Source organism: Thalassophryne amazonica, chromosome 13 (assembly GCF_902500255.1).
Source record: "Thalassophryne amazonica chromosome 13, fThaAma1.1, whole genome shotgun sequence".
Classification (NCBI taxonomy): Eukaryota; Metazoa; Chordata; class Actinopteri; order Batrachoidiformes; family Batrachoididae; genus Thalassophryne; species Thalassophryne amazonica.
In genome coordinates this window covers 97,447,311-97,456,343 of record NC_047115.1, presented here as the reverse complement: position 1 = coordinate 97,456,343, position 9,033 = coordinate 97,447,311, and the positions used below count along the sequence as shown (strand labels likewise).

The following is a 9,033-nucleotide window of genomic DNA, read 5'->3' as shown; positions in this document are numbered from 1 at the left end:
CCGATTTCTACCCCGCCGCCACCCGGACAAGCCTGGTCGGCGCCAGGAGGCGCCCGTTGAGGGGGGGGTCCTGTTGTGTGGGCCGCTGAAGAGGAGGTACTGCTGGCCCATCACCACCAAAGGGCGCCCTGTCTGGAGTGCGGGCTCCAGGCACCAGAGGGCGCTGCCGCCTCACAGGAGCAGCCGGGGTGACAGCTGTCACTTATCGCCTATGACAGCTGTCACCAATCATCTGATCAGCAGTGGTATATCAGCAGGACGACATCTCCACCTCTTTGCCGAGATATCGCTCTACCTTGAAGGTACTGTTCTCAGCCAACTGTGTTGTCTTTGTCAACATTAACACTTTGTTACTTTTGTGCGTGAAGTAGCAGACATTCTTCCGACGAGAGGAGGAGGTGGTTTTCCCGCCATACGGGTTGCTGGGTGCACACGCACCCACCTTTAACTGTTTTTGTTCCTCGCCAGCAGTACCAGATCCGACATGCGGAGGCAGTGGCCACCTGGGAGTTCGGGACTTGGCGGCTCCAGTATTCCGGGGTTCGGTGGCGGAGGAAATCGTGTGGTTCCGGTTCTGCTTGGACAGACGTCTCTTATCTTCGAGCCTGCCCACGTGACACATTGTGTGAATTGACTTCTTGTCTATTGTTGTAATCTGTTGTGTTTGTTGTGCTTTTTGTCACAACAGTAAAGCGTTGTTATTTGGCTACCTCCATTGTCCGTTCATTTGCGCCCCCTGTTGTGGGTCCGTGTTCCTACACTTTCACAACACTTACAAACCCTAGGAACTACAAGTAAGCCTGCAGTCTGAGAGCGAAGCGCTCTATTGGGGTGATATGTTACTATGAGGTCCCTAAGATAAGATGGGACCTGATTATTCAAAACCTTATAAGTAAGAAGAAGAATTTTAAATTCTGTTCTAGAATTAACAGGAAGCCAATCAAGAGAGGCCAATATGGGTGAAATATGCTCTCTCTTTTAGTCCCTGTCAGTACTCTAGCTGCAGCATTTTGAATTAACTGAAGGCTTTTCAGGGAACTTTTAGGACAACCTGATAATAATGAATTAGCCTAGAGGAAATAAATGCATGAATTAGTTTTTCAGCATCACTCTGAGATAAGACCTTTCTAATTTTAGAGATATTGCGCAAATGCAAAAAAGCAGTCCTACATATTTGCTTAATATGCGCATTGACGGACATATCCTGATCAAAAATGACTCCAGGATTTCTCACAGTATTACTAGAGGTCAGGGTAATTCCATCCAGAGTAAGGATCTGGTTAGACACCATGTTTCTAAGATTTGTGGGGCCACGTACAATAACTTCAGTTTATCTGAATTTAAAAGCAGGAAATTAGAGGTCATCCATGTCTTTATGTCTGAAAGACATTCTGCAGTTTAACTAATTGGTGTTGTCCTCTGGCTTCATGGATAGATAAAGCTGGGTATCATCTGTGTAACAATGAAAATTTAAGCGATGCTTTCTAATAATACTGCCTAAGGGAAGCGTGTATAAAGTGAATAAAATTGGTCCTAGCACAGAACCTTGTGGAACTCCATAATTAACCTTAGTCTGTGAAGAAGATTCCCCATTTACAGAACAAATTGTAATCTATTACAACCCCTGGCAATAATTATGGAATCACCGGCCTTGGAGGATGTTCCTTCAGTTGTTTAATTTTGTAGAAAAAAAGCAGATCACAGACATGACACAAAACTAAAGTCATTTCTAATGGCAACTTTCTGGCTTTAAGAAACACTATAAGAAATCAGAAAAAATAATTGTGGCAGTCAGTAATGGTTACTTGTTTAGACCAAGCAGAGGGAAAACAATATGGGATCAATTCTGAGGAATAAATTATGGAATCACCCTGTAAATTTTCATCCCCAAAACTAACACCTGCATCAAATCAGATCTGCTCTTTAGTCTGCATCTAAAAAGGAGTGATCACACCTTGGAGAGCTGTTGCACCAAGTGGACTGACATGAATCATGGCTCCAACACGAGAGATGTCAATTGAAACAAAGGAGAGGATTATCAAACTCTTAAAAGAGGGTAAATCATCACGCAATGTTGCAAAAGATGTTGGTTGTTCACAGTCAGCTGTGTCTAAACTCTGGACCAAATACAAACATGGGAAGGTTGTTAAAGGCAAACATACTGGTAGACCAAGGAAGAAAACTTAAAGCAATATGTCTCAAAAATTGAAAATGCACAACAAAACATGAGGACCGAATGGGAGGAAACTGGAGTCAACGTCTGTGACCGAACTATAAGAAACCGCCTAAAGGAATGGGATTTACATACAGAAAAGCAAACGAAAGCCATCATTAACACCTAAACAGAAAAAACAAGGTTACAATGGGCTAAGGAAAAGCAATCGTGGACTGTGGATGACTGGATGAAAGTCATATTCAGTGATGAATCTCAAATCTGCATTGGGCAAGGTGATGATGCTGGAACTTTTGTTTGGTGCCGTTCCAATGAGATTTATAAAGATGACTGCCTGAAGAAACATGTAATTTCTACAGTCATTGATGATATGGGGCTGCATGTCAGGTAAAGGCACTGGGGAGATGGCTGTCATTCACATCAATAAATGCACAAGTTTACGTTGATATTTTGGACACTTTTCTTATCCCATCAATTGAAAGGATGTTGGGGATGATGAAATCATTTTTCAAGATGATAATGCATCTTGCCATAGAGCAAAAACTCTGAAAACAAAAGACACATAAGATTATGTCATGGCCTGCAAATAGTCTGGATCTTAATCCAATTGAAAATCTTTGGGAAGTTGAAGAAATGGTCCATGACAAGGCTCCAACCTGCAAAGCTGATCTGGCAACAGCAATCAGAGAAAGTTGGAGCCAGATTGATAAGAGTACTGTTTGTCACTCATTAGTCCATGCTCAGAGACTGCAAGCGGTTAGAAAAGCCAGAGGTGGTGCAACAAAATACTAGGATGTGTTGGAGCGTTCGTTTGTTTTTCATGATTCCATCATTTTTTCCTCAGAATTGAGTGAGTCCATATTTTTCCCTCTGCTTGGTCTAAAAAGTAACCGTTACTGACTGCCACAATTAGTTTTCCTGATTTCTTATAGTGTTTCTAAGCCAGAAAGTTGCCATTTGAAATGACTTTAGTTTTGTGTCATGTCTGTGATCTGCTTTTTTCTACAAATTAAACAACTGAATGAACATCCTCCGAGGCCGGTGATTCCATCATTTTGTCAGGGGGATTGAAACCACTGCAGCGCAGTGCCTTTATACCTATGGCATGCTCTCATCTCTGTAATAAATTTTATGGTCAACAGTATCAAAAGCAGCACTGAGGTCTAACAGGACAAGCACAGAGAGTAGTCCACTGTCTGAGGCCATAATAAACCAGAACACTGATCATTTCAGTTATTCATAAACACCTTCAATTTTAAGTAAATTTCACATGAAAAAAAAGAGAATACCTGTTAATCTGTAATTTGACAGCTTCAGTTTAACCAGTTCGATGTGCTTCTTTGCCTGAATAGATCACCGAGTGTTTCTTCCTCCAGATCCATACTTAACATCCTGATGGCACGGGTTGCAGTATGCTTTTCCCGGTTTTTTCTTCTTCGGATATGTTTATTAAAGTATTCATTTCCTACTTTAAACTCGAGCCAGTGCCAATTCCATGGATTCTTGATTCCGTTGTCTTTTTTACGTCGTCGTTATGTGGGCCGCTGAAGAGGGGTACTGCTGGCCCACCACCACCAAGGGGCGCCCTGCTTAGGTGCGGGCTCCAAGCAGGGCGCCGACCAGAAGAAGTGACAGCTGTCATTCATCCTCTGCACCAGCTGTCACTCGTTCATCATCAACCATCATAAAAGCCGGACTGCAACTCCACCTCCTCTCCGAGAAATCGCTACTATTGAAGAGGTAATTTCTCTGCTGACTGACACTTTGTGTGTAATAACCTGAACTTCTGTTGCAGCCGTTTTCCTGGAGTGTTGCCTTGTTTGGGGGATTGGCGTTTGGTGTGACAGCGACGGCTTCGCCTCACACCCCAACCCCTAAGTGGTTAACCAGGAGCTGCATGAGTGTGTGATTGGAGGTGGAGGTGCTCCCTCCTACTGTTATGGACTGTGGATTACTGAGTGTGCGGACTCACACTCATTCATCTTATCTCTGCTTTCTGCCAGCAGTACCAGGGTCGACAGCCGAAGACAGAGGCCACCTGGGACTCTGGGACTTGCGGCTCCGGTTTCTTCAGACCATTGGTGGTGGAAGCCGTGTGGGACGCGGCTTCTCTCTCGCGGGGTCTTCTATTTCGAGCCTGCCCACACGTCACCTGGTGTTAATTGACTGTGCAAATTTCTGTAAATTTAGTTGTGTATTATCACAACATTAAATTGTTACTTTTTGGCTTATCATTGTCCTTCATTTGCGCCCCCTGTTGTGGGTCCGTGCTACGACACCTTCCCAACAGTCGTCTTTCTCATCCGTCCTCCTCTGTACGATGTCCCTCCACAACACCGACATAACACAAACTTCTTTTTAAAACTTGACTGCAAAGGCCTCTACTGGTGGTTGGCTCTCACTGCGGTATTGTATCACTTCCTGTTCCGGATCACAGCGGTGTTTTTTCTGTATCTGTTAGCTGTTTAATCTGCGCAGTTAGATTGATCTAGTTATCTAGATTACGATTTGTTTCACAGTGTAATCTTTATGTGCCTTAACTAAAGCACTCCCTCGCTGAATCACCTCTAAATTATTTACACATTATTCACTTTGCGTTTTTTAGGAATCCGCTAGCTTACGTAGCTACTAGCTCTTAGCCGATTTAGCATGGCGGCTTCTCCCTGTCTCCCTGCACTTTTCTGCTCTGGGTGTGAAATGTTTAGTTATTCTCGCCTCCTTTAGCAGTAACGGTACTTGTAATAAGTGTAGCTTATTCGTAGCTTTGGAGGCCAGGCTGGGCGAATTGGAGACTCGGCTCCGCACCGTGGAAAATTCTACAGCTAGCCAGGCCCCTGTAGTCGGTGCTGACCAAGGTAGCTTAGCCGCCGTTAGTTATCCCCTGGCAGATCCCTAGCAGCCGGGAAAGCAGGCTGACTGGGTGACTGTGAGGAGGAAGCGTAGCCCTAAACAGAAGCCCCGTGTACACCGCCACACCCGTTCACATCTCTAACCGTGTTTTCCCCACTCGCGACACACCCGCCGAGGAGTCAAACTCTGGTTCTTGGCGACTCTGTTTTTTGCGAAATGTGAAGTTAGCGACACCAGCAACATAGTTGTCTCTCCGGGGGCCAGAGCAGTGCGACTTGAAGGAAATTTGAAACTGCTGGCTAAGGCTAAGCGTAATTTGGTAAGATTGTAATTCACGTCGGCAGTAATGACACCCGGTTACGCCAATCGAGGTCACTAAAATTACATTAAATCGTTGTGTAACTTTGCAAAACAATGTCCGACTCTGTAGTTTTCTCTGGGCCCCTCCCCAATCAGACCGGAGTGACATGTTTAGCCGCATGTTCTCCTTGATTGCTGGCTGTCTGAGTGGTGTCCAAAAAATTAGGTGGGCTTCATAGATAATTGGCAAAGCTTCTGGGGAAAACCTGGGTTCTTGTTAGGAGAGACGGCATCCATCCCACTTTGGATGGAGCAGCTCTCATTGCTAGAAATCTGGCCAATTTTCTAAATCCTCCAAACCGTGATTATCCAGGGTTGGGACCAGGAAGCAGAGTTGTAGTCTTACACACCTCTCTGCAGCTTCTCTCCCCCTGCCATCCCCTCATTACCCCATCCCCGTAGAGACGGTGCCTGCTCCCAGACTACCAATAACCAGCAAAAATCTATTTAAGCATAAAAATTCAAAAAGAAAAAATAATATAGCACCTTCACTGCAACCACAGACTAAACAGTTAATGTGGTCTATTAAACATTAGGTCTCTCTCTTCTAAGTCCCTGTTGGTAAATGATATAATAATTGATCAACATATTGATTTATTCTGCCTTACAGAAACCTGGTTACAGCAGGATGATATGTTAGTTTAAATGAGTCAACACCCCTGAGTCACACTAACTGTCAGAATGCTCGTAGCACGGGCCGGGGCGGAGGATTAGCACAATCTTCCATTCCAGCTTATTAATTATCAAAACCCAGACAGAGCTTTAATTCATTTGAAAGCTTGACTCTTAGTCTTGTCCATCCTAATTGAAGTCCCAAAAACCAGTTTATTTGTTATTATCTATCGTCCACACTGGTCGTTACTGTGATTTCTCTGTGAATTTATCAGACCTTTTGTCTGACTTAGTGCTTAGCTCCAGATAAGATATTATAGTGGGGGCGTTTTAAACATCCACACAGATGCTGAGAATGACAGCCTTAACACTGCAGTTAATCTATTAATTAGACTCCTATTGGCTTTGCTCAAAAGTAATGAGTCCAACCCACCACTTTAAATCTATCTAGATCTTGTTCTGACTTATGGTATGGAAATAGAAGACTTAACAGTATTCCTGAAAACTCCCTTCTGTCTGATCATTTCTTAATAACATTTACATTTACTCTGATGGACTGAATAAGTTTCATTACACTAGAAGTCTTTCCGAAAGCACTGTACTAGGTTTAAGGATGTGATTCCTTCTTTATGTCTCTAATGCCATATACCAACACAGTGCAGAGTAGCTACCTAAACTCTGTAAGTGAGATAGAGTATCTCGTCATAGTTTTACATCCTCATTGAAGACAACTTTGGATGCTGTAGCTCCTCTAAAAAAGAGAGCTTTAAATCAGAAGTGCCTGACTCCGTGGTATAACTCACAAACTCGTAGCTTAAAGCAGATAACCCGTAAGTTGGAGAGGAATGGCGTCTCACTAATTTAGAAGATCTTCACTTAGCCTGGAAAAAGAGTCTGTTTGCTCTATAAAAAAAGCCCTCCGTAAGCTAGGACATCTTTCTACTCATCACTAATTGAAGAAAATAGAAACACCCCAGGTTCTTTTCAGCACTGTAGCCAGGCTGACAAAGAGTCAGAGCTCTATTGAGCTGAGTATTCCATTAACTTTAACTAGTAATGACTTCATGACGTTCTTTGCTACAAAATTTTAACTATTAGAGAAAAAATTACTCATAACCATCCCAAGACGTATCGTTATCTTTGGCTACTTTCAGTGATGCCGGTATTTGGTTAGACTCTTTCTCTCCGATTGTTCTGTCTGAGTTATTTTCATTAGTTACTTCATCCAAACCATCAACATGTTTATTAGACCCCATTCCTACCGGCTGCTCAAGGAAGCCCTACCATTATTTAATGCTTCGATCTTAATATGATCAATCTATCTTGTTAGTTGGCTATGTACCACAGGCTTTAAGGTGGCAGTAATTAAACCATTACTTAAAAAGCCATCACTTGACCCAGCTATCTTAGCTAATTATAGGCCAATCTCCAACCTTCCTTTTCTCTCAAAAATTCTTGAAAGGGTAGTTGTAAAACAGCTAACTGATCATCTGCAGAGGAATGGTCTATTTGAAGAGTTTCAGTCAGGTTTTAGAATTCATCATAGTACAGAAACAGCATTAGTGAAGGTTACAAATGATCTTCTTATGGCCTCGGACAGTGGACTCATCTCTGTGCTTGTTCTGTTAGACCTCAGTGCTGCTTTGATACTGTTGACCATAAAATTTATTACAGAGATTAGAGCATGCCATAGGTATTAAAGGCACTGCGCTGCGGTGGTTTGAATCATATTTGTCTAATAGATTACAATTTGTTCATGTAAATGGGGAATCGTCTTCACAGACTAAAGTTAATTATGGAGTTCCACAAGGTTCTGTGCTAGGACCAATTTTATTCACTTTATACATGCTTCCCTTAGGCAGTATTATTAGACGGTATTGCTTAAATTTTCATTGTTACGCAGATGATACCCAGCTTTATCTATCCATGAAGCCAGAGGACACACACACCATTAGCTAAACTGCAGGATTGTCTTACAGACATAAAGACATGGATGACCTCTAATTTCCAGCTTTTAACTCAGATAAAACTGAAGTAATTGTACTTGCCCCACAAATCTTAGAAACATGGTGTCTAACCAGATCCTTACTCTGGATGGCATTACCCTGACCTATAGTAATACTGTGAGAAATCTTGGAGTCATTTTTGATCAGGATATGTCATTCAAAGCGCATATTAAACAAATATGTAGGACTGCTTTTTTGCATTTACGCAATATCTCTAAAATCAGAAAGGGTCTTGTCTCAGAGTGATGCTGAAAAACTAATTCATGCATTTATTTCCTCTAGGCTGGACTATTGTAATTCATTATTATCAGGTTGTCCTAAAAGTTCCCTAAAAAGCCTTCAGTTAATTCAAAATGCTGCAGCTAGAGTACTGACGGGGACTAGAAGGAGAGAGCATATCTCACCCATATTGGCCTCTCTTCATTGGCTTCCTGTTAATTCTAGAATAGAATTTAAAATTCTTCTCTTACTTATAAGGTTTTGAATAATCAGGTCCCATCTTATCTTAGGGACCTCGTAGTACCATATCACCCTAATAGAGCGCTTCGCTCTCAGACTGCAGGGCTTACTTGTAGTTCCTAGGGTTTGTAAGAGTAGAATGGGAGGCAGAGCCTTCAGCTTTCAGGCTCCTCTCCTGTGGAACCAGCTCCCAATTCAGATCAGGGAGACAGACACCCTCTCTACTTTAAGATTAGGCTTAAAACTTTCCTTTTTGCTAAAGCTTATAGTTAGGGCTGGATCAGGTGACCCTGAACCATCCCTTAGTTATGCTGCTATAGACGTAGACTGCTGGGGGGGTTCCCATGATGCACTGTTTCTTTCTCTTTTTGCTCTGTATGCACCACTCTGCATTTAATCATTAGTGATCGATCTCTGCTCCCTCCACAGCATGTCTTTTCCTGGTTCTCTCCCTCAGCCCCAACCAGTCCCAGCAGAAGACTGCCCCTCCCTGAGCCTGGTTCTGCTGGAGGTTTCTTCCTGTTAAAAGGGAGTTTTTCCTTCCACTGTAGCCAAGTGCTTGCTCACAGGGGG

At 42.9% G+C, this 9,033-nt stretch overlaps 1 protein-coding gene across 3 annotated transcripts in view; it reads left to right on the top strand.

Moving 5' to 3' along the window:
* The window catches only part of LOC117523188, a 64,764-nt gene that overhangs the window by 30,874 nt on the left and 24,857 nt on the right, over positions 1-9,033 (top strand). The gene's annotated exons all lie outside the window — the stretch shown is intronic.